Below are 25,848 nucleotides of genomic sequence, written 5' to 3'. Positions count from 1 at the left end.
TGGCCACGTCAGCGTCACCCGTCATGCCTGCATCCTAGCAGGAAGGAAGAAAGGAAAGGAGAAGGGAATGGCCCTTTCTTGAAAAATATTTCCTGGAAGTTGCCCATATTACCTCTATTTTCATTTTCTTGGCCAGATCTTAGTCACATAGCCACAAGAGAGGCTGACGAAGTGTTTTCTCTATTTTCAGTAGCCACATGCTACTGGAGTCTTTTTCATAGAAAAAAATAGAAAAGTGGATATTGGCAGATAACCGTAGGTGGTGAGAAAAGACCTCTCTGAGGAGGCATCATTTGAAGAGACTAAAATGACATGATTTTCATCCAGTTAATCAAATCACCTGAATGCCTTCTCTGTGCTTGGCATTAAAGATGTAAAGATAAATAATAATACATAGTTTTGTTCTCAATGCTTGCAATCCAGAGCAGAGGTGCCAAAACAGAGGTGCAGGGCAGTATCTATCAGAAGGTGAAATTTGTTTGGCTGCCATGTGTATTAATAATTAGGAAATTTCACAAAGATCTGTTCTTTTAGAAAATTTGCAATACAGTAGATCAAACAAGGTAAAAGTATATAGATTGCTAACTCTTCATAAAAACTTCAAAAGATCTGATAACATAGGGTCGGAGAAGGCAATGGCACCCCACTCCAGTACTCTTGCTTGGAAAATCCCATGGATGGAGGAGCCTGGTAGGCTGTAGTCCATGGGGTCGCTAAGAGTCAGACACGACTGAGCGACTTCTTTTTCACTTTTCACTTTCATGCATTGGAAAAGGAAATGGCAACCCACTCCAGTGTTCTTGCCTGGAGAATCCCAGGGACAGGGGAGCCTGGTGGGCTTACGTCTATGCGGTCGCACAGAGTCGGACACGACTGAAGTGACTTAGCAGCAGCAGCAGCAGCAGCATATTCTCATATGGGCTTTCCTGGTAGTCCAGATGGTAAAGAAAAGAAAGTCGCGCAGTTGTGTCTGACTCTTTGCAATCCCATGGACTATAGTCTGCCAGGCTCCTCTGTCCATGGAATTCTCCAGACAAGAGTTCTAAAGTGGGTTGCCATTTCCTTCTCCAGGGGATCTTCCCAATCCAGGGGCCAAACCCAGGTCTTCTTCATTGCAGGCAGATTCTTTACCAACTGAACTACAGGGAAGCCCAGATGGTAAAGAATCTGCCTGCAATTCAGGAGACCTGTGTTCAATCCCTAGGTCAGGAAGATCCCCTGGAGGAGGGCATGGCAACACACTCAAGTGTTCTTGCCTGGAGAATCTCATGGACAGAGGAGCCTGGCGGGCTACAGTCCATGGGGTCACCAAGAGTTGAACCTGACTGAGTGACTAATGGCCTCATCACATTTCATGACTGGATCTGAATAACTCGAGCTGGTCACAAGCATTCCAGTTTGCCCCAGTCTCCCCCTTTACATCCTCAAAGAATGTTCAAATTATTGCACAATTGCACTAATTTCACACCCTAGCAAAGTAATGCTCAAAATTCTCTAAGCTAGGCTCCAACAGTACATGAACAGTGAACTTCTGGATGTTCAAGCTGGATTTAGAAAAGGCAGAGGAACCAGAGATCAAATTGTCAACATCTGTCGGATCATTGAAAAAGCAAGGAAGTTCCAGAAAAACATCTGCTTCTGCTTTATTGACTACAACAAAGCCTTTAACTGTGTGGATCACAACAAAATGTGGAAAATACTTAAAAAGATGGGAATACCAGACCAACTTACCTGCCTCCTGAGAAATCTGTATGCAGGTCAAGAAGCAACAGTTAGAACCAGACATGGTTCCAGAGGAACAGACTGGTTCCAAATTAGGAAAGGAGTACATCAAGGCTGTATATTGTCACCCTGCTTATTTAACTTATATGCAGAGTACATCATGCGAAATACTGGGCTGGATGAAGCACAAGCTGAAATCAAGATTGCCGGGAGAAATATCAGTAACCTCATATACTCAGATGACACCACCCTTATGGCAGAAAGTGAAGAAGAATTAAAGAGCCTCTTGATGAAAGTGAAAGAGGAGAGTGAAAAACTTGGCTTAAAATTCAGCATTTAAAAAACTAAGATCACGGCATCCAGTCCCATCAGTTCAGTTCAGTTCAGTTGCTCAGTCATGTCCTACTCTTTGTGACCCCATTGCAGCATGCCAGGCCTCCCAGTCCCATCAGTTCATGGCAAATAGGTGGGGAAACAATGGAAACAGTGACAGACTTTATTTTCTTGTGCTCCAAAATCACTGCAGATGGTGACTGCAGCCATGAAATGAAAAGATCCTTGCTCCTTGGAAGAGAAGCTATGACCAACCTTGATAGCATATTAAAAAGCAGAGGCATTACTTTGCCAACAAAGGTCCATCTAATCAAAGCTATGGTTTTTCCAGTAGTCATGTGTGGATTTGAGAGTTGGACTATAAAGAAAGCTGAGTGCTGAAGAACTGATCTTTTGAGCTGTGATGTTGGAGAAGACTCTTGAGAGTCCCTTGAACTGCAAGGAGATCCATCCAGTCCATCCTAAAGGATATCAGTCCTGAATAACACTGGAAAGACTGATGCTGAAGCTGAAGCTCCAATATTATGGCCACCTAATGGGAAGAACTGACTCATTGGAAAAGACCCTGATGCTGGGGAAGATTGAAGGCAGGAAGAGAAGGGGATGACAGAGGATGAGATGGTTGGATGGCATCACTGACTCGATGGACATGAGTTTGAGTAAGCTCCAGGATTTGGTGATGGACAGGGAGGCCTGGTGTGCTGTAATCCATGAGGTCGCAGAGAGTTGGACATGACTAAGTGACTGAACTGAACTGAACCCCTTTTCCATCTGTCCCACACTGGCTTGTTTCCCTCTTTTCTTTATCTGCCTGGCACCTGTAAGCATCTGAGTTTCCAGTCTGTAGTCCAAAGGGGATAGAAACCAATTAATTAAATAATTAAAATAAAACAGGTTTCATGGTTTGGCTTGTTTCTCTCACCATCGAGGATCCACATCTATCTGTTTCTTCCTGAAACCTGAATACCCAAGAGAATTATGGGAATTGCAGTCAAATTCACTCTGAGTTTCTGGTTTTCTTGATCACATGACATGGTAGGTGAAATATCTGGCCTTGAATCAGAAAACTTGAGTTCAGGTTCTGCCTCTTATATGCTGCTAAGTCACTTCAGTCGTGTCTGACTTTGTGCGACCCCATAGATGGCAGCCCACCAGGCTCCCCCATCCCTGGGATTCTCCAGGCAAGAACACTGGAGTGGGTTGCCATTTCCTTCCTCTTATAGCTACCTGGATGAATAATCTTAGAAAAGCTCCTTCCCCTCTCTCCCAGAGACTCATTTCCCTATCTTGTAAAAGGGCGAGGTTAAGTTACCTTTCCTAATCTGCTAGTCTTCCAGGATATAGGAAAAAGCAAACAGGATAATATAAAGTGGAAAGGATTTATAAGGTGAAGATGCATCATTGCAGCAAGAAGCAGAAAGCTAGTTAGACTCTAGATGCAGGAAAGACCCTTAGGAATGACACAGGAATGGAGCATAAGCTCACCTGTGGAGATAATGGCTTCTAATGGGAAGCCATTAGAAACTGAAGTGGCTGCTTTCTTCCTCTCTCTCTGGGTTTTCTTTTTTTTCCCTCTGTTTATCTAAGCCAGTGTTCCACTTTTTTGTAGACTTTTTTTTTTTTCCCCGTTTTTCTTATATGCTTGTCCATAAAGGGTAGCTCCAGCTCTAATGCTACATACTTTTTAGTTTAACTGCTTGCCATCAATTAATGATTTTCTGCATCTCTTACTTCATACTTTCAAGAGGAAGATTTTTTTATTTTTAAATTTATTTATTTTTAATTGAAGGAAATTGCTTGACAGTATTGTGTTGGTTCCTGCCAAACATCAACACGAATCAGCCATAGGTATACTTATATCCCCTCCCTCTCACCTCCCTCCCCATCTCACCCCTCTAGGTTGTTACAGAGCCCTAGTTTGAATTCCCCAAGTCATATAGCAGATTCCCATTGGCTGTCTATTTTACATATGGTAATTTATGTTTCCATGTTCCTCTCCCCGTACAACCCACCCTCTCCTTCCTCCCCCAGCTCCAAGTCTCATAAATCTGTTTTCTGCGTCTGTGTCTCTATTGTTGCCCTGCGAATAATTTCATCAGTACCATCTTTCTAGATTCGATATATATGCATATTATTGTACAATATTTGTTTTTCTCTTTCTTGCTTCACTCTGTATAATGGGCTCCAGGTTCATCCACCTCATAGAACTGACTCAGATGCATTCCTTTTTATGACTGAGTAATATTCCATTGTATATATGTATCATAGCTTCTTTATCGATTCATCTGCCAATGACATCTTGGTTGCTTCCATGATTTAGCTATTCTAAGTAGTGCTGCAAGGAACACCGGGGTACATGTGTCCTTTTCAATTTTAGGGTATCCTCAGGGTATATGCCTAGGAGTGGGATTGCTGGGTCATATGGTGGTTTTATTCCTAGTTGTATTCCTAGTTTTTTAAGGAATCTCCATACTGTCTTCCAGTGGCTTCCCTGGTGGCTCAGACGGTAAAGCATCTGCCCGCAATGCGGGAGACCCAGGTTCGATTCCTGGGTCGGGAAGGTCCCCTGGAGAAGGAAATGGCAATCCACTCTAGCACTCTTGTCTGGAAAATCCCATGGACGGAGGAGCCTGATAGGCTACAGTCCATGTGGTCACAAAGAGTCGGACACGACTGAGCGACTTCACTTCTTCATACTGTCTTCCATAGTGGCTTACATTCCCACCAACAGTGCAGGAGGGTTCCCTTTTCTTCACACGCTCCAGCATTTGTTGTTTGTAGACTTTTTGGTGATGGCCATTCTGACTGGTGTGAAGTGACATCTCATTGTAGTTTTGATTTGCATTTCTCTAATTATGAGTGATGTTGAGCATATTTCCATGTGCTTATTAGCCATCTGTATGTCTTCTTGGAGGAAATGTCTGTTTAGGTCTTTTTCCACTTTTTGATTGTGTTGTTTTCCTGGTATTGACTTGTATGAGCTACTTGTATATTTTGGAAATTAATCCTTTGTCACTTGTTTCATTTGCTGTTATTTTACCCATTCTGAGGCTTGTCTTTTCACCTTGTTTATAGTTTCCTTTGCTGTGCAAAAGCTTTTAAGTTTAATTAGGCTTCACGTGTTTATTTTTGTTTTTATTTCCATTACTGTAAGAGGTGGGTCATAGAGGATCTTGCTGTGATTTATGCATAGAATGCTCTGGCTATGCTTAAGAGGTGGTGGTTAAGTGGCTAAGTCATGTCTAACTCTTGCAACTCCATGGACTGTAGCTCGCCAGGCTCCTCTGTCTATGGTAATTTCCAGGCAAGAATACTGGAGTGGGTTGCCATTTCATTCTCCAGGGAATCTTCTGACCCAGGGATCAAACTCGGGTCTCCTGCATTGCAAGTAGTCCCCTGCATTGCAGGCTGATTCTTTACCGACTGAGCTAGCAAGGTGGATGGCATGTTTAAAAGGAAGATTCTTAATTGATACAATGGTTTTCCTGGCTGAAATGACAAACCAAGCTTCACCCACCCAAGACTGTGGAAGTAGGGGCACATAGTTGAAATAAGATAGTTCAGGCCCAGCCCTTTAGTAGGCTTTAATTAAACATGGTCATTCCTAGAGCAAGGGTGTGGCTGGGTAAGGGCACCAAGTGTGTCCTCTGCAAAATAAAATGTTTAATGTCGCAGCTATGATTCTGTCTTGAATGGCTCTGCTAACATTTCCGGCAAGTGGGGTGAAAGGCCCTTTCTTAAGAGGCAAACTTTCTGAGACAACTCTGTAATGAAAACATGATCATTTCTGAGTTACAAATGTGTGTACTAAGGTTCTTTGAAAACTTGTCCTACCTTGCTGCTCTCCAGAACATACTTAATAGCTGCTGCTAACTTTTGGCCTCCAAAAGAGGGAATGGTGTACAAAGATGGACCAAGGAAATGAAATGAGGGTTTCCATGGCTACTGTCTTGAGTGCGCATAAGACAAAAAATTTTTGAGCTGAAAGTCATCAATTAATCCAAAATGATTTTCTTCCTCTATTTCATTTGTTTACTTGGTACGCAGAGAAACAGAGCAGGGAATGTTCTGGTACAGATACATAGCCTGAGGGAGTCAGGACTTTTCCAGCTGCCAGGAACATCTTAAACAGAGCCTTGAGTGTTCAACAAACTTTGGGGACACTCAGAACCAGCTTGGGTAAATTTGAAGATAAGTAGTGTGGGTCTCATTCCTGATCATCTCTGAGTGATGTTAGGTGAATTATCAGTACTTTACCTCTCTGAGTTTAGGTGACCCATCTGTAAAAGAAATAAATGCTGGTTGAATCTAAACCCTAATTGAGTTTAGCTAACAACCTATATGTTTCCTTTTCTCTTTTGCTTTTTGCTTCTCTTCTTTTCACAGCTATTTGTAAGGCCTCCCCAGACGGCCATTTTGCTTTTTTGCGTTTCTTTTCCATGGGGATGGTCTCGATCCCTGTCTCCTGTACAGTGTCATGAACCTCAGTCCATAGTTCATCAGGCATTCTGTCTATCAGATCTAGTCCCTTAAATCTATTTCTCACTTCCACTGTATAGTCATAAGGGATTTGATTTAGGTCATACCTGAATGGTCTAGTGGTTTTCCCTACTTTCTTTAATTTCAGTCTGAATTTTGCACTAAGGAGTTCATGATCTGAGCCACAGTCAGCTCCTGGTCTTGTTTTTGCTGATTGTGTAGAGCTTCTCCATCTTTGGCTGCAAAGAATATAATCAATCTGATTTTGGTGTTGACCATCTGGTGATGTCCATGTGTAGAGTCTTCTCTTGTGTTGTTGGAAGAGGGTGTTTGCTATGACCAGTGTGTTCTCTTGGCAAAACTCTATTAGTTTTGGAAGGAAAGTTATGACCAACCTAGACAGCATGTTAAAAAGCAGAGACATTACTTTGCCATCAAAGGTCCGTCTAGTCAAGGCTATGGTTTTTCCAGTGGTCATGTATGGATGTGAGAGTTGGACTGTGAAGAAAGCTGAGCGCCGAAGAATTGATGCTTTTGAACCGTGGTGTTGGAGAAGACTCTTGAGAGTCCCTTGGACTGCAAGGAGATCCAACCAGTCCATCGTAAAGGAGATCAGTCCTGGGTGTTCATTGGAAGGACTGACATTGAAGCTGAAACTCCCATACTTTGACCACCTCATGTGAAGAGTTGACTCATTGGAAAAGACCCTGATGCTGGGAGGGATTGGAGGCAGGAGGAGAAGGGGATGACAGAGGATGAGATGGCTGGATGACATCACCGACTTGACAGACATGAATTTGGGTAAACTCCGGGAATTGGGGATGGACAGGGAAGCCTGGTGTGCTTCGATTCTTGGGGTCACTAAGAGTTGGACATGACTGAGCGACTGAACTGAACTGAACTGAACAACCTAAATCAGCTAAGATTAGACTCGCCTGCAAATGAAAGAAACTCAGAAGTGGCTTTAATACCTAGGTTTTATTCTTTTGAGTAAGAGGCAGTGATAATGATGTGATGAAATCAGCAGAGACTGAGGCTTCTCCTTCCTGTGTTCTGATCCACTATCCCTAGGGTGTTGCCCTTATCCTTACCAGCCAAAATATCTGGCAGGATTCTAACTACTATATTTATGTTCCAGGCAAGAGGATGGAGGTTGGTGCATTTCTGTAATTTCCTCCCCTTGTGTGTAGGGTGGACCCAGTGACTCACTTCTAATGAAATGAGTACAGCAAAAGTGATATGATGTCATTCCTGAGATTAGGGTACAGAAAGACTGTAGCCTCTCCTCTCTCTTCCTCTTCCGTCTGTGCTCCTCCCCTTTCTGCTTTCCTTCTCTTCTTTCTGGGCTTCCCTGGTGCTGGGGTAAGTGAGCTGCCATGTTATGAAGCAGCCCAGTAGGGAGGCCCACGTGGAAAGGAGCTGAAGCTTGCCTGCCGCCACATAGATAAGCTTGGAAGCAGAGTTTCCAGCCCTAGTTGCACCTTGAGACAACTGCAGCCCTGGCTGACAGCTTCACAGTGACCTCATGGGTGACCTTACACTAGAAGTACCCTGCTAACTTGATGTGATTCCTGATGTGCAGAAACTTTGGGATGAGAAATGCTTGGTTTTTTTTTTTTTCACCTGCTAAATTTTGGAGTCATTTGTTATGCAGCAATAGAAAACAAATTTGCCCTGTAGCTGTTTTAGAGGGACTTGGTGAACTCTGGGTACATACAGAGACCCCCAGGGACAGCCGAACAGGAAATTGGATTTTTTACTTCGGGTTCTCTCCAGCAGGACACGAGCAGTGTTTGGGCCTAAGGTTTGCTCAGTTTCCTATCACTTGAATATTTTCCTAAAATTTGCTTAGAGGAAAAGAATGAAACCACCACAAGCATTCCATGCATAGAGCAGAACGGACTTAGCACACATTCTAAGAGCCTGCTCTGTGCCTGCCATGGTTTAATCCTGGGCCCTGGGGCCCAGGGCCCAGGTCTGGTACAGACATGGCAGATGGATGGCGCCAGCTCTGCTTGCTTTTGCTGTTCCAGCAGCCCTCAGAAGCAGGCTCTCTGGCTCTAGGGTCTCCATGGCTAGTTTTAGCCCTTTTCAGAGGCCAGCACACACACTGCTTTCATGCAAATCACACAAGGGCCCTTTCCTGGATGTTGTAGCTAGGGGCTAAGCCTGGAGACTAGGGCAGGATGCCTTTCAGCTCCCATGTGTTCTCCTGGCCTCTGTACAGGGCACAGGCTGCACCACTGTAGCTGGCAATGCACCTCCAAAGAGCAGCCATAAAGAGGATGGTAAATAAACCACTTGGTTCTTTTCACAGTGCTGACCTTTTTGTTTTGTTTTTTTTAATTGAAGTATGATTGATTTACAATATTGTATTAATTTTAGGTTACAGCAAAGTTATTCAGATGTCTATCTATATTCTTTTCCAGATTCTTTTCCATTAGAGATTATTTCAAGATGCTGAATAACTGCTCTCTTCAGTCAATACTTGTGGTTTATCTATTTTAAATATAGTAGTTTATGTCTGTTGACTCCCTGTGGCTCAGATGGTAAAGAATCTGCCCACAGTTCAGGAAACCTAGATTCAGTCCCTGGGTCAGGATGATCCCCTGGAGAAGGAATGGCAACCTACTCCAGTATTCTTGCCTGGAGAATTCCATGGACAGAGGAGCCTGGCAGGCTGTAGTCCATAGGGTTGCAAAGAGTTGGGCATGACTAAGCGACTAACACTTTGATTTTCATGTCTGTTAACCCCAAATCCCTGATTTATCCCTCCCCACTTCCCTTTTGGTAACCATAAGTTTGTTTTCTGTGTCTGTAAGTCAGTTTCTGTTTTGTAACTAGGTTCATTTGTATTATTTTTTAGATTCCACATGTAAGTGATATCATGCATTTTTCTTTGTCTGACTTACTTCACTTAGTATAATAATTTCTAGGTCCATCCATATTGCTCCAAATGACATTTCATTCTTTTTTATGGCTGGGTACTATTCCGTTGTATATATGCCACATCTTCCTTATCCATTCATAGGTTGATGGACATTTCGGTTGCTTCCGTGTCTTGGCTATTGTGAATAGTGCTGCTGTGAACACTGGGCTGTGTGTATCTTTCTGAATTAGAGTTTTCATCTGTATCAGATGTATGCCCAGAAGTGAGATAACTAGATCATATGGTAACTCTAGTTTTTTAAGGAACCTCTAGAATGTTTTCCATAATGGCTGCACCAATTTACATTCCCATCAACAGTGTAGGAGGGCTCCCTTTTTTCCTCATCCTCTCTGGCATTTATTATTTGTAGAGTTTTGTGTTTTTTTTTGTCTTTATTTTTTCTCTTTTTTAAAAAAATTAACTATTTTTAAATTGAAGGATAGTTACTTTACAGAATTTTGTTGTTTTCTGTCAAACGTCAACATGAATCGGCCATAGGTATATATATATATCTCCACCCTTTTGAACCTCCCTCCCATCTCCCTCCCCATACCACCCCTCTAGGTTGATACAGAGCCCCTGTTCGAGTTTCCTAAGCTATATAGCAAATTCCCATTGGCTATCTATTTTACATATGGTAATGTAAGTTTCCATATTACTCTTTCCATTCATCTCACCCTCTCCTCCCCTCTCCCTATGTCCATAAGTTTATTCTCTATGTCTGTTTCTCCATTCTGTTCAGTTCAGTTCAGTTGCTCAGTCGTGTCCTACTCTTTGCAACCCCATGAACTGCAGCATGCTAGGCGCCCCCCGCCCCATCCATCAGATTGATTATATTCTTTGCATCCAAAGATGGAGAAGCTCTATACAGTCAGCAAAAACAAAACTGGGAACTGACTGCGGCTCAGATCATGAACTCCTTATTGCCAAATTCAGACTTAAATTGAAGAAAGTGGAGAAAACCACTAGACCATTCAGGTATGACCTAAATCAAATCCCTTATGATTATACAGTGGAAGTGAGAAATAGATTTAAGGGACTAGATCTGATAGACAGAGTGCCTGATGAACTATGGATGGAGGTTTGTGGCATTGTACAGTAGACAGGAATCAAGACTATCCCCAAGAAAAAGAAATGCAAAAAAGCAAAATGGCTGTCTGAGGAGGCCTTACAAATAGCTGTGAAAAGAAGGGAAGTGAAAAGCAAAGGGGAAAAGGAAAGATACACCCATTTGAATGCAGAATTCCAAAGAATAGCAAGGAGAGATAAGAAAGCCTTCCTCAGCAATCAGTGCAAAGAAATAGAGGAAAACAACAGAATGGGAAAGACTAGAGATCTTGTCAACAAAATTAGAGATACCAAGGGAACATTTCATGCAAAGATGGGCTCGATAAAGGACAGAAATGGTATGGACCTAACAGAAGCAGAAGATATTAAGAAGAGGTGGCAAGAATACACAGAAGAACTGTACAAAAAAGATCTTCACGACCCAGATAATCACGATGGTGTGATCACTGACCTAGAGCCAGACATCCTGGAATGTGAAGTCAAGTGGGCCTTAGAAAGCATCACTACAAACAAAGCTAGTGGAGGTGATGGAATTCAGTTGAGCTCTTTCAAATCCTGAAAGATGATGCTGTGAAAGTGCTGCACTCAATATGCCAGAAAATTTGGAAAACTCAGCAGTGGCCACAGGACTGGAAAAGGTCAGTTTCTCCATTGCTGCTCTGTAAATAAATTCTTCAGTACCATTTTTCTAGATTCCGTATATATGCGTTAGAATACGATATTTATCGTTCTCTTTCTGACTTACTTCACTCTGTATAATAGGCTCTAGATTCATCCACCTCACTAGAACTGACTCAAATGCATTCCTTTTTATAGCTGAGTAATATTCCATTGTGTATATGTACCACAACTGCTTTATCCATTCATCTGTGAATGGACATCTAGGTTGCTTCCATGTTCTAGCTATTGTAAATAGCGCTGCAATGAACAATGGGATACATGTGTCTTTTTAAATTTTGGTTTCCTCAGGGTATATGCCTAGCAGTGGGATTGCTGGGTCATATGGTGGTTTTATTCCTAGTTTTTTAAGGAATCTCAGTACCGTTTTCCATAATGGCTGTATCAATTTACATTCCCACCAAAATGCAAGAGGGTTCCCTTTTCTCCACACCGTCTCCAGCATTTACTTTTTGTAGACTTTTTGATGATGGCCATTCTGACTGGTGTGAGGTGATATCTCATTGTAGTTTTGTTTTGCATTTCTCTAATAATGAGTGATGTTGAGCATCTTTGTGTTTGTTAGCCATCTGTATGTCTTCTTTGGAGAAATGTCAGTTTAGGTCTTTTCCCCACTTTTTGATTAGGTTGTTTGTTTTTCTGTTATTGAGTTGTATGAGCTGCTTGTATATTTTGGAAATTAATCCTTTGTCAGTTTTTTCATTTGCTATTATTTTCCAACCCCATTCTGAAGGTTGTCTTTTCACCTTGCTTATAGTTTCCTTTGCTGTGCAAAAGCTTTTAAGTTTAATCTGGTCCCACTTGTTTACTTTTGTTTTTATTTCCATTACTCTAGGAAGTGGGTCATAGAGGATCTTGCTTTGCTTTATGTCATCGAGCATTCTGCCTATGTTTTCCTCTGAGAGTTTTATAGTTTCTGGTCTTACATGTAGGTCCTTAATTCATTTTGAGTTTATCTTTGTGTTTGGTGTTAGGAAGTGTTTTAATTTCATTCTTTTACATGTAGTTGTCCAGTTTTCCCAGCACCATATATCAAAGAGGCTGTCTTTGCCCTGTTGTATATTCTTGCCTCCTTTGTCAAAAATAAGGTGCACCCATAGGTGCATGGGTTTATTTCTGGGCTTTCTGTCTTGTTCCATTGGTCTATCTTTCTGTTTTTGTGCCAGTACAATACTGTCTTGATGACTGTAGCTTTGTAGTATAATCTAAAGTCAGGAAGGTTGATTTGTCCAACTCCATTCTTCTTTCTCAAGACTGCTTTGTCTATTCGGGGTCTTTCATGTTTCCATATGAATTGTGAAATTTTTTTGTTCTAGTTCTGTGGAAAATGCCATTGGTAGTTTGACAGGGATCACATTGAATCTGTAGATTGCATTTGGTAGTATAGTCATTTTCATAATATTGATTCTTCAATTTATGTTCCTCCCCAGGAACATGGAAGCTATCTGTTTTGTCATCTTTGATTTCTTTCATCAGTGTCTTATAATTTTCTGTGTATAGTTCTTTTGTCTCCTTAGGTAAATTTATTCCTAGACATTTAATTCTTTTTGTCGCAGTGGTGAATGGGATTGATTCCTTAATTTTGCTCTGATTTTTCATTGTTAGTATATAGAAATGCATGTGATTTCTGTATATTGATTTTGTATCCTGCAAATTTTCTAAATTCACTGATTAGCTCTGGTAATATTCTGATACTATCTTTAGGGTTTTCTATGTATAGCATCATGTCATCTACAGACAGTGAGAGGTTTACTTCTTTTATGATCCGGATTCCTTTTATTTCTTTTTCTTCTCTGATTGCTGTAGTTAGGACTTCCAAAACTATGTTGAATAATAGTGGTGAAAGTGGACACCCTTGTCTTGTTCCTGATCTTAGGGGGAATGCTTTCAGTTTTTCACCATTGAGAATAATGTTTGCTGTAGGCTTATCATGTATGGCCATTACTATGTTGAGGTAGGTTCCTTCTGTGCCCATTTTTGGAAGAGTTTTAATCATAATTGGGTGCTGAAATTTGTCAAAGGCTTTTTCTGCATCTATTGAGATTATCATATGGTTTTTATCTTTCAGTTTGTTAATATGGTATATCACATTGGTTGATTTGCATATATTGAAGAATCCTTGCATCCCTGGAATAAATCCAACTTGATCATGGTGTGTAAGCTTTTAGATGTGTTGCTGAATTCTGTTTGCTAAAATTTTGTTGAGGATTTTTGCAATTATGTTCATCAGTGATATTGGCCTGTTCAGTTCAGTTCAGTTGCTCAGTCACGTCCGACTCTTTATGACCCCATGGACTGCAGCGCGCCAGGCTTCCCTGTCCACTACTAACTTTGTCTTTGGCTGGTTTTGGTATCAGGGTGATGGTGGCCTTGTAGAATGAGCTTGAAAGTGTTCCTTCCTCTGCAATTTTTTGAAAGAGTTTTAGAAGTTTAGGGGCTTCCCTGGTGGCTCAGAAGGTAAAGCGTCTGCCTGCAATGCGGGAGACCCGGGTTCGATTCCTGGGTCGGGAAGATCCCCTGGAGAAGGAAATGGCAATCCACTCCAGCACTCTTGCCTGGAAAATCCCATGGACAGAGGAGCCTGATGGGCTATAGTCCATGGGGTCACAAAGAGTCAGACACAACTGAGTGACTTCACTTTCACTTTCTGTAGAAGTTTAGGCATTAGCTCTTCTCTAAATGTTTGATAGAATTCTCCTGTGAAGCCATCTGGTCTTGGGCTTTTGTTCTTTGGGAGATTTTTGATCACAGCTTCAATTTCAGTGCTTGTAACTGGGTTTTTCATAATTTCTATATCTTTCTGATTTAGTTTTGGAAGATTGAATTTTTCTAAGAATCTGTCCATTTCTTCCAGGTTATCTATTTTATTGCCATATAGTTGTTCATAATAGTCTCTTATAATCCTTTATATTTCTGCATTGTCTGTTGTAACCTCTCTGTTTTTATTTGTAGTTTTGTTGATTTGATTCTTCCCTCTTTTTTTATTGAAGAGTCTGGCTAGTGGTTTGTCAATTTTGTTTATCTTCTCAAAGAACCAGTTTTTAGTTTTATTAATCTTTACTATTGTTTCTTTTATTTCTTTTTATTTCTGTTTGGATCTTTATGATTTTTTTCATTCTACTAATTTTGGTGTTTTTTTGTTCATCTTTTTTCAGTTGTTTTAGGTGTAAAGTTAGGTTGTCTATTCAATGTTTTTCTTATTTCTTGAGGGAGGTTGTATTGCTATAGACGTCCCTCTTGGGACTGCTTTTGCTGCATCCCATGGGTTTTGAGTTGCCGTGCTTTCATTGTCATTTGTTTCTAGAAATGTTTTGATTTCCCTTTTGATTTCTTCAATAACCTGTTGTTTATTTAGGAATGTATTGTTTATTCTCCATGTGGTTGTTTTATTTACAGTGTTTTCCTTGTAATTGATATCTAGTCTAATAGTGTTGTGGTTGGAGAAGATGCTTGATATGACTTCAGTTTTCTTAAATTTACTGAGGTTTGATTTGTGAACCAAGATGTGGTCTATCCTGGAGAATGTTCCATGTGCACTTGAGAAGAAGCTGTATTCTTCTGCATTTGGATGGAATGTCCTGAAGATATCAGTGAGATCCATCTCATCTAATGTATCATGGAAGACTTGTATTTCCTTATTAATTTTCTGTTTTGATGATCTGTCCATTGGTGTGAGTGGGGTGTTAAAGTCTCCTACTATTATTGTGTTACTGTCAATTTCTCCTTTTATGTCTGTTAGTGTTTGTCTTATGTATTGAGGTGCTCCTATGTTGGGTGCATCAGATCAGATCAGTCGCTCCATCATGTCCGACTCTTTGAGACCCCATGAATTGCAGCGCGACAGGCCTCCCTGTCCATCACCAACTCCCGGAGTTCACTGAGACTCACATCCATTGAGTCAGTGATGCCATCCAGCCATCTCATCCTCTGGCATCCCCTTCTCCTCCTGCCCCCAATCCCTCCCAGCATCAGAGTCTTTTCCAAAGAGTCAACTCTTCGCATGAGGTGGCCAAAGTACTGGAGTTTCAGCTTTAGCATCATTCCTTCCAAAGAAATCCCAGGGCTGATCTCCTTCAGAATGGACTGGTTGGATCTCCTTGCAGTCCAAGGGACTCTCAAGAGTCTTCTCCAACACCACAGTTCAAAAGCATCAATTCTTCGGTGCTCAGCCTTCTTCACAGTCCAACTCTCACATCCATACATGACCACAGGAAAAACCATAGCCTTGACTAGACGAACCTTTGTTGGCAAAGTAATATCTCTGCTTTTGAACATGCTATCTAGGTTGGTCATAACTTTCCTTCCAAGGAGTAAGCATCTTTTAATTTCATGGCTGCAGTCACCATCTGCAGTGATTTTGGAGCCCCCCAAAATAAAGTCTGACACTGTTTCCACTGTTTCCCCATCTATTTCCCATGAAGTGATGGGACCGGATGCCATGATCTTCGTTTTCTGAATGTTGAGTTTTAAGCCAACTTTTTCACTCTCCACTTTCACTTTCATCAAGAGGCTTTTGAGTTCCTCTTCACTTTCTGCCATAAGGGTGGTGTCATCTGCATATCTGAGGTTATTGATATTTTTCCCGGCAATCTTGATTCCAGTTTGTGTTTCTTCCAGTCCAGCATTTCTCATGATGTACTCTGCATATAAGTTAAATAAACAGGGTGACAATATACAGCCTTGACGTACTCCTTTTCCTGTTTGGAACTAGTCTGTTGTTCCATGTCCAGTTCTAACTGTTGCTTCCTGACCTGCATACAAATTTCTCAAGAGTCAGGTCAGGTGGTCTGGTATTCCCATCTCTTGAAGAATTTTCCACAGTTTATTGTGATCCACACAGTCAAAGGCTTTGGCATAGTCAATAAAGCAGAAATACATGTTTTTCTGGAACTCTCTTGCTTTTTCTATGATCCAGCAGATGTTGGCAATTTGATCTCTGGTTCCTCTGCCTTTTCTAAAACCAGCTTGAACATCAGGAAGTTCACGGTTCACATATTGCTGAAGCCTGGCTTGGAGAATTTTGAGCGTTACTTTACTAGCGTGTGAGATGAGTGCAATTGTGCGGTAGTTTGAGCATTCTTTGGCATTGCCTTTCTTTGGGATTGGAATGAAAACTGACCTTTTCCAGTCCTGTGGCCACTGCTGAGTTTTCCAAATTTGCTGGCATATTGAGTGCAGCACTTTCACAGCATCATCTTTCAGGATTTGGAATAGCTCAACTGGAATTCCATCACCTCCACTAGCTTTGTTCGTAGTGATGCTTTCTAAGGCCCACTTGACTTCACATTCCAGGATGTCTGGCTCTAGGTCAGTGATCACACCATCGTGATTATCTGGGTCGTGAAGATCTTTTTTGTACAGTTCTTCTGTGTATTCTTGCCACCTCTTCTTAATATCTTCTGCTTCTGTTAGGTCCATACCATTTCTGTCCTTTATTGAGCTTATCTTTGCATGAAATGTTCCTTTGGTATCTCTGATTTTCTTGAAGAGATCCCTAGTCTTTCCCATTCTGTCGTTTTCCTCTATTTCTTTGCATTGGTCGCTGAAGAAGGCTTTCTTATCTCTCCTTGCTATTCTTTGGAACTCTGCATTCAGATGCTTATATCTTTCTTTTTCCCCTTTGCTTTTTTGCTTCTTTTCTTTTCACAGCTATTTGTAAGGCCTCCCCAGACAGCCATTTTGCTTGTTTGCATTTCTTTTCCATGGGGATGGTCTTGATCCCTGTCTCCTATACAATGTCACAAACCTCATTCCATAGTTCATCAGGCACTCTATCTATCAGATCTAGGCCCTTAAATCTATTTCTCACTTCCACTGTATAATCATAAGGGATTTGATTTAGGTCATACCTGAATGGTCTAGTGGTTTTCCCTACTTTCTTCAATTTAAGTCTGAATTTGGCAATAAGGAGTTCATGGTCTGAGCCATAGTCAGCTCCTGGTCTTGTTTTTACTGACTATATAGAGCTTTTCCATCTTTGGCTGCAAAGAATTTAATCAATCTGATTTTGGTGTTGACCATCTGGTGATGTCCATGTGTAGAATCTTCTCTTGTGTTGTTGGAAGAGGGTGTTTGTTATGACCAGTGCATTTTCTTTGCAAAACTGTATTAGTCTTTGCCCTGCTTCATTCCATATTTCAAGGCCAAATTTGCCTGTTACTCCAGGTGTTTCTTGACTTCCTACTTTTGCATTCCAGTCCCCTATAATGAAAAGGACATCTTTTTGAGTGCATAGATATTTAAAATTGTTATGTCTTCCTTTTGGATTGATCTCTTGATGATTATATAGTGTCCTTTCTTATCTCTTGTAATCTTCTTTATTTTAAGGTCTATTTTGTCTGATATGAAGATTGCTACTCCAGCTTCCTTTTGCTTCCCATTTGCATGGAATATATTTTTCCATCCTCTCACTTTCAGTCTATATGTGTCTTGAGGTCTGAAATGGGTTTCTTGTAGACAGAATAAATATGGGTATTGTTTTTGCATGCATTCAGCCAGTCTGTGTCTTTTGGTTGGAGCATTTATCCATTTACATTTAAAGCAGTTATTGATATATATGTCCCTATTGCCATTCTCTTAATTGTTTGGGGTTGATTTTGTAGATCTTTTGCTTCTTTTGTGTTTCTTGATTATGTAAGTCCATTTAATATTTGTTGTAAAGCCGGTTTAGTGGTTCTGAATTCTCTTAACTTTTGCTTGTCTGAAAAGCTTTTCATTTCTCCATCAAGTTTGAATGAGATCCTTGCCAGGTTCAGTAAGCTTGGTTGTAGATTTTTCCTTTTCAGTGCTTTAAATATATCCTGCCATTCCTTTCTGACCTGCTGAGTTTCTGCTGAAGGATCAGCTGTTAAACATATGGAGTTTCCCTTGTATGTTACTTGTTCCTTCTCCTTTGCTGCTTTTAATATTCTTTCTTTGTGTTTAGTCTTTGTTAGTTCGATTAGTATGTGTCTTGGTGTGTTTCTCCTTGGGTTTATCCTGTATGGGACTTTTTGTGCCTCTCGGACTTGATTGACTATTTCCTTTTCCATTTTGGGGAAATTTTCAACTATAATCTCTTCAAAAATTTTCTCATACCCTTTCTTTTCTTCTTCTTCTGTTGCTGCTGAGTCACTTCAGTTGTGTCCGACTCTGTGTGACCTCATGGACGGCAGCCCACCAGGCTCCCCTGTCCCTGGGATTCTCCAGGCAAGAACACTGGAGTGGGTTGCCATTTCCTTCTCCAATGCATGAAAGTGAAAAGTGAAAGTGAAGTTTGCTCAGTCGTGTCTGACTCTTAGCAACCCTATGGACTGCAGCCTACCAGGCTCCTCTGTCCATGGAATTTTCCAGGCAAGAGTACTGGAGTGGGTTGCCATTGCCTTCTCTGTCCTTCTTCTGGGACCCCTATAATTCTAATGTTGGTGCGTTTGATATGGTCCCAGAGGTCTCTGAGACTATCCTCAGTTCTTTACATTCTTTTACTTTATTCTGCTCTTCAGAAGTTATTTTGACCATCTTATCTTCCAGCTCACTGATTGATTTTCCTGCTTCAGATATTCTGCTATTGATTCCTTGTAGAGTATTTTTAAATTTCAGTAGTTGTGTTGTTTGTCTCTGTATGTTTATTCTTTAATTCTTCTTAGGTCTTTGTTAATTGATTCTTGCATTTTCTCCATTCTGTTTTCAAGGTTTTTGATCATCTTTACTATTGTTATTCTGAATTCTTTTTCAGGTAGCTTGCCTATTTCCTCTTCATTATTTGGACTTCTGTGTTTCTAGTTTGTTCCTTCATTTGTGTAGTATTTCTCTGCCTTTTCATTATTATTATTATTATTTAACTTATTGTGTTTGATGTCTCCTTTTCCCAGGCTTCAAGGTGAAGTTCTTTCTTTCTTTTGGTTTCTGCCCTCCTATGGTTGGTCCAGTGGTTTGTGTAAGCTTCGTATAGGGTGAACTTTATGCTGAGTTTTTTTTTTTTTCCTCTGATGGGCAAGGGTGAGTGAGGTGGTAGTCCTGTCTGCTGATGATTGGATTTGTATTTTTGTTTTGTTTGTTGTTAAGATGAGGCATCCTGCACAGGGTGCTACTGGTGGTTGGGTGATGCCGGGTCTTGTATTCAAATGGTTTCCTTTGTGTGAGTTCTCACTATTTGATACTCCCTAGGGAAGGAAATGGCAACCCACTCGTTTTCTTGCCTGGAGAATCCCATGGACGGAGAAGCCTGGTAGGCTGCAGTCCATGGGGTCGCACAGAGTCGGACACGACTGAAGCGACTTAGCAGCAGCAGCAGCAGCAGCAGCAGCAGCAGGGTTAGTTCTCTGGTAATCTAGGGCCTTGGAGTCAGTGCTCCCACCCCAAAGGCTCAGGGCTTGATCTCTGCCAGTCTTTGTGAGTCTCAGGGAGAGATTGGAGCTGGTGGCTAGGAATGCAGAAGGCATATTTGGGAGCTCGTTCTACACGTGTGCATGGAAGTTGAATGCCATGCTGGCGGTGCCAGGCGGAAGACCCACAAACTGTTGGTCTTGGAGAATCTCCAGTAGAGGCTGGGGTACGTGACTGGGAATCTGTAGGCTTTTTGATGATGTCTGTTCTCACTGGTTTGAGGTAATAATCTGACTTTAGTTTCAATTTGTATTTCTCTAATAATTAGTGATGCTGGGCATTTTTTTATATGCCTGTTAGCCATCTATACATATTCTTTGGAGAAATGCCTATTTAGGTATTCAGCCCATTTCTTGATTGTGTTATTTTTTTAATTGAGGAATATGAGCTGTTTTTATATTTTGGAAATTAAGCCCTTGTCAGTTGCATTGTTTGCAAATATTTTCTCCCATTCTATAGGTTGTAATTTTGTTTTGTTTATGATTTCCTTTGCTCTGTTTAATTAGGTCCCATTTGTTTATTTTTGCTTTTATTTTTTTGCCTTGGGAGACTGATCTAAGAAATATTGCCACAGTTTATGTCAGGATATTTTGCCTGTGTTTTCTTCTAGGAGTTTTATGGTGTCATGTCTTATATTCAGGTCTGTAATCCATTTTGAGTTTATTGTTGTGTATGGTGTGATAGAATGTTCTGCTGTTGCTGCTGCTGCTAAGTCGCTTCAGTCGTGTCCGACTCTGTACGACCCCATAGATGGCAGCCCACCAGGCTCCCCTGTCCCTGGGATTCTCCAGGCAAGAACACTGGAGTGGGTTGCCATTTCCTTCTCCAATGCATGAAAGTGAAAAGTGAAAGTGAAGTCGCTCAGTCGTGTCCGACTCCTAGCGACCCCATGGACTGCAGCCCACCAGGCTCCTCCATCCATGGGAATTTCCAGGCAAGAGTACTGGAGTGGAGTGCCATTGCCTTCTCTGGATAGAATGTGCTAACTTCATTAAAAAACAATGTAGCTGTTCAGTTTTCCCAGCACCACTTATTGAAGAGATGTCTTTTCTCCATTGTATATTCTTGCTTCCTTTGTCAAAGATTAATTGACCATAGTGTATAGGTTTATTTATGGGCATTCTATTATGTTCCATTGATCTGTCTGTATGTTTTTGTGCCAGTACCATGCTATTTTGATTACTATAGCTTTGTATTATTGTCTAAAATCTGGGAGGATTATGCCTCCAGCTTTATTCTTTTTCTTCCGGATTGCTTCTGCAATTCAGGTCTTCTGTGGTTCTGTATAAATTTTAGGATTATTTGTTTTAGATTTCACAGGGCTGATCTAAGCTCAGAAGAATGTCCTCCTGAAAATAGACTTTTTTGATTTTTATAACTTGAATAACTTGAATGAAAAAAATAGATCACAAAACAGCATGAACAGTATGATCCCATTGATTAATAATTGTATGTCCACACATGTAATCACAAACAGTTTTCTTGTTATGTATTAGTTAGCATTAAGATATAAATCTGGATAGTGGAAGTTCAGATAATATTTCATGTTTTTTTCCGTAGTGTTATGGTCTTTTTAAAAAAAATATAAATGAGTATTATTCTTTTAAACATATAATAAGCCCTATTTTAATTTTGGAAAAAGAACTATTTTCTCTTTCATTTATATAGTGCTTTGCAGCAAAGTGTAAGTGTTCTCAGTTCACAGATGCAGCAGCTGAGTCTCAGAGAGGTGGAGTGAATGGACTATTTGTGGAGAGAACTCTCCGCTACACTTTTTCTCTCGTTCCCTGCCCACCCTCCCAGGTGTCACCTATCTAGAATTTTTTATGACACTATCAAGACTATAGAACTTGGACTAGTCATTTCCCCTTTCAGTTTTCTCATATCTAGAATTAAGCTGCTGCTGCTGCTAAGTCACCTCAGTTGTGTCTGGCTCTGTGCGACCCCACAGATGGCAGCCACCAGGCTCGTCTATCCCTGGGATTCTCCAGGCAAGAACACTGGAGTGGGTTGCTATTTCCTTCTCCAATGCATGAAAGTGAAAAGTGAAAGTGAAGTCACTCAGTCGTGTCCAACTCTTAGCGACCCCAAGGACTGCAGCCTACCAGGCTCCTCCGCCCATGGGATTTTCCAGGCAAAAGTACTGGAGTGGGTGCCATTGGTAATTAATTAAGGTATATATTGTTACTACCTTATAGGATTGTTATAGGGACTGAAGGTAATAGTTTGTGTGAAACATTTAGCATGGCCTCTGGGCCCCAGCATCCATAGCTATTAGCGTTGGTTATTATTGGGTGTGCTGGAGAAGGCATTTCCCTTCTCTGGGTCTGTTCCTTCAAATTCAAAGTGCATGAATTAGACATGATTGATTACTGAAAATTCTGCATTTCAGTACTCTGGTTCCAAGTGAACAAGTGATGAGAGTCTGTGGGAAGGGTGTTCCTGGCACAGGAATAGCATATACACATACCTCAGCAAGGGTTAGGCAACCTGAAGGGAGTGTTAGGAGAAGCTCGATGCCACAACATGGGCTGGCAGCTCTTTCCAGAGTCAGGTCAGAGCCACAGTCAAGGAAACAGTGCCTGCTTCTCAGTGAGCTCTGCATGCCAGGTTGCCAGACAGCTAAGGGGTGTCATATGTAGCTTTTTTTTTTTTTTTTAAGGCATATTCTGTTAGCATCAGCTTTAAGTATCTGCTTTTGCTCATTAGTGTTGGATTCAGGAGCATGAGAAAAGTGTTGAGTTCATGTCACATCATAAATCAGAAGCCTGGATATGGCTTTTCCATCTTTAACAAGTCCACCAGGACATCTGTGGGTTTTCCTGCCCTGGCTGAGCTGGTAGTGGGAACAGGTATCGTGGGTCAGGAAGCTGCTAGAATGGAGACTTTATGAAAGTCCCTCTTCAAAGCCAGTTAGGGAGGTGCAGCTGCAGGCTGGGAGCTTGAGAGCATCTGGGTCATGGAGGGGTGGGGATCCGGCTATGACAGGTGCCAACCATTGACATTATCTGTCCTCTGTTAATTAGCTATAGAGGACATGCCTTTTGCTGTGGTGTCATTGTGTTCATCTGGTGTAAGAGAACCAGTCAAAACATTGGCTCCAAGTGTAAAGAGTCATTTTTATTCTGTTTTTTAAGGATGGGAATGGAGTTAGCAGAAAAAAAGAAATAAAGCAAGCAAACAAAAATTCCTGAGACAGAATGGAGGCTGCTGGCTAGTGAAGAAGGCTGTTCCCTTTCCCATCTATTTTTCTTGTCTGGTTTTTCACCTCTCTGATAAAACACTGATAAACTACTTCCTGTCTGGAGATTGTTGGAATAGCTCTGTCCCCCAGCTCCCACTGCATCCTCCACTTCTCCAGTCCTTCAGAGTGCTTTGCTAGCACAGTGACCTGGTCATCTCAGTCCCCTTTCATGGCTCCCTATTGGGTAAACCACAAGTGCCCTAGCCTGGCACTCCAGGCCTTTCGTGACCTCGTGTTGACCCTCCTGCGTAGCCTCTTGAAGTAATCCCATTCCTTCCCTCTGGAATCATAGACTGTCAGAGCCAAAATGAATTTGGAGACCATCTAACACTTTACCTTGCTTTAAAAAAAGAAGAAGGATTTTTCTCGATAAAATCTGATCTGAAACATCAGGAGGGCAGAGAAAGAGTTATGGCGGTGGGGGTGGGACCCAGAGGCTCACTCTTGCTTAGACCCCTTAGTCTCTTTCCTCCAAAACCTGCTGTGGCCTCTGGATTTATAGAGGGACTTCAGGGCTTGGTGGAAATGCTTGATAATCATTGATTTTATCCAGTTCTCTCCTATTACATAGAAGTTGGATTGTGTGCCCAGGGTCTGTGAGCTGGTCTATTGTGTAGTCAGTTCTCTGAGATCCAGGGTAGTGGCCTCACCTGCATGTCTTTCCATCCCACTCCTAGTGTTCCTACCCTAATTTAGATCATTAACTCAGTTGAAGTGTTATTCAATTGCATCTGTAAGCAAAGTTCTTTCTACAAAGAGCAACTAAAGGAAGGTGCCAAGTAACCTTGGCCATGTATCTCTTTCTCAGTCACTTGGTCTTTAGGGTCTTGAGGATGTGGGCAACCCAATAGCCAGACTACTTTGCAATGTCATCAAACCCCACAAAAATCCCAGTAGGGAGCCTCTTCTTTTTTTGAGGGTTTATTGATTAGCTCCTTGAAATATATTCCTACTTTTCAGTTCAGTTCAGTCGCTCAGTCATGTCCGACTCTTTGTGACCCCATGGACTGCAGCACATCAGGCTTCCCTACTCTTAGCGAATATTTTCCTCCCAAATAGACTCCTTGACACAGAATCATATTTGCCTTTAGAATTCCATCTCTGCTGGCTTATTTAGCTTTCACATTCTGAAAAATCCTACGCCGGCATCTAGGAATCATAAAGTTGGAGAAGGTGCCTCTTTCCCCTCATCTCACATGATGTCCCTCTGAATCTCTGACATATCCAGTTTCTGGTAGAATTTGCCCAGAACTAACTTTGTTCCAGTTGCTAGGCTGGATGCAAGGACTCAGATCCTGGGTAGCAAAAGTGAGTATTTCAGTTCTTGACCAATTGATTAAATTTGGTGTGATAAATAGGACAAGGGAGGCTGAGCTTGTCTGGAAATAAATCTGGTGCTCAACTTCAAGCTCTGAAGATGGTCTTCCTGACTAAATGATACTGCTGCTGGTGATGGTGATAATAATGGTTAATATTACTTTTGCACTGACTGTGTACCAGGGCTCATGCTAAATAGTTTACATAGATGGTCATTAAAAACTCTTTATGAAAATCCTATGGGGCACGTTCATTTTATAGGTGAACAAAAGTGGAAACTCAGAGAGTCTAGGTTATTGCCCATGGTCACTTAGCCAGAAAATGGTAAAGCCACCAAAGAGAGGCACTTAATTACAACTGTGTGTATGACACTATTACAGTGTTGAAGTCAAGAAAATAACACACAAAATGAAAGACATGACAACTGAAGGTTGAGCTGTGTCAGAGTCCAAGGAATATGGTTTCCTGAGAGCCCCCGCTCTTTGGGAATGGCCTCTGGGGACAGACTGGACAGCTGATTGGTGCAAGGTAACCCCACCCCACTGACTGGTCCAGAGGTAGATACCTGACCACAGGGTGTCAATTAATTACCTGATTAGCAGATTACCAGTTTCTTCCTGCAAATTTGAACTGTAATGTGGGAATTGGAGTAAATTGATCTTGAGCCTTTGGCTCAAATGATGAGTCAGAGTAGAAAAGAAAACTGAAGTCTGCTTTCCTGTTTGCTTATTTCCCTCTTGTTCAGACAGCTCTTTTGTTCTGAGACCCGGATGAAGAAGGAAAGGGGAACAGGCTTTGAAACAGAGAGGAAAGATTGGTGGACTTTTTTACTCCATCCCACAGTGGCTTTGATTTTGCCAGGTGACTTTAGAAAGACTAAGAAACCCAAGGCCAGGGAAACTGTGACTTGGCTTCCCAACCAGTGGGTGGCGGGAGTGGGCTAAAGCACAGGTCCTACTCCCCTCCCCGCCCTCCGCCCCCCGCGGCGAGGGGCGGTGTTGGCGCAGAGGGACACTAGGAAAGGAGAGAGACGGTTGTGTTTCACATTTGCATCGGGCATTTAGAAGGGAACAATCTGCTTCAAAGAGATAAGCCTGGATTATATTTTGCCCTGATCACATGAAAGAAAGTTATTAGATCTACTCCAAATGTGAACGTTTCATAGCAATCATTATATTTCTGTCCGATTTACCCCTACGGCTAGGGATATGCATATCTGGGTTTAAAAGCAAATTTATTACATTTCTTAAGAATTTATGAAGGTATCCCTCCAAAACTGGAGTGAAGAGGGAAAAAAGGAGGCTGGGATATAGCGATGACTTCAAGCTGAGCAGAGAGAGATTTCCTCCTTGCATTTTTGGCTAGAACTGCACACACATCTTGAGAAATGTACTTTGTCCAGTTTCAAATTATTTTTCTCCATCATTGATAATGTTGGATACTAGCAACTCTGTTTATGATGCACCGTGGGATTCGTTACTGTCTGTGTAATACAGTCATCATTAAATACCGGCTTTAGGAAAATTGGAATTGTTGTTTTGATTGTGGTTGCTGTGGCAACAAGTGACCCATTGGTCCTGAGTGGCTTGTGTGATGCTCACAGTGTTTCCTGGTTCTTGTGTTACATCGTTATATGCAGGTAGAAAGTTAGGTTTCCAATAGCTCACGTCAGAGTTATAACATGCCCAGACATAATCAGGTAAAGGCAGTGAGG

This window comes from Bos indicus, chromosome 8 (assembly GCF_029378745.1).
Source record: "Bos indicus isolate NIAB-ARS_2022 breed Sahiwal x Tharparkar chromosome 8, NIAB-ARS_B.indTharparkar_mat_pri_1.0, whole genome shotgun sequence".
Classification (NCBI taxonomy): domain Eukaryota; kingdom Metazoa; phylum Chordata; class Mammalia; order Artiodactyla; family Bovidae; genus Bos; species Bos indicus.
This window is presented reverse-complemented; position numbering follows the sequence as displayed.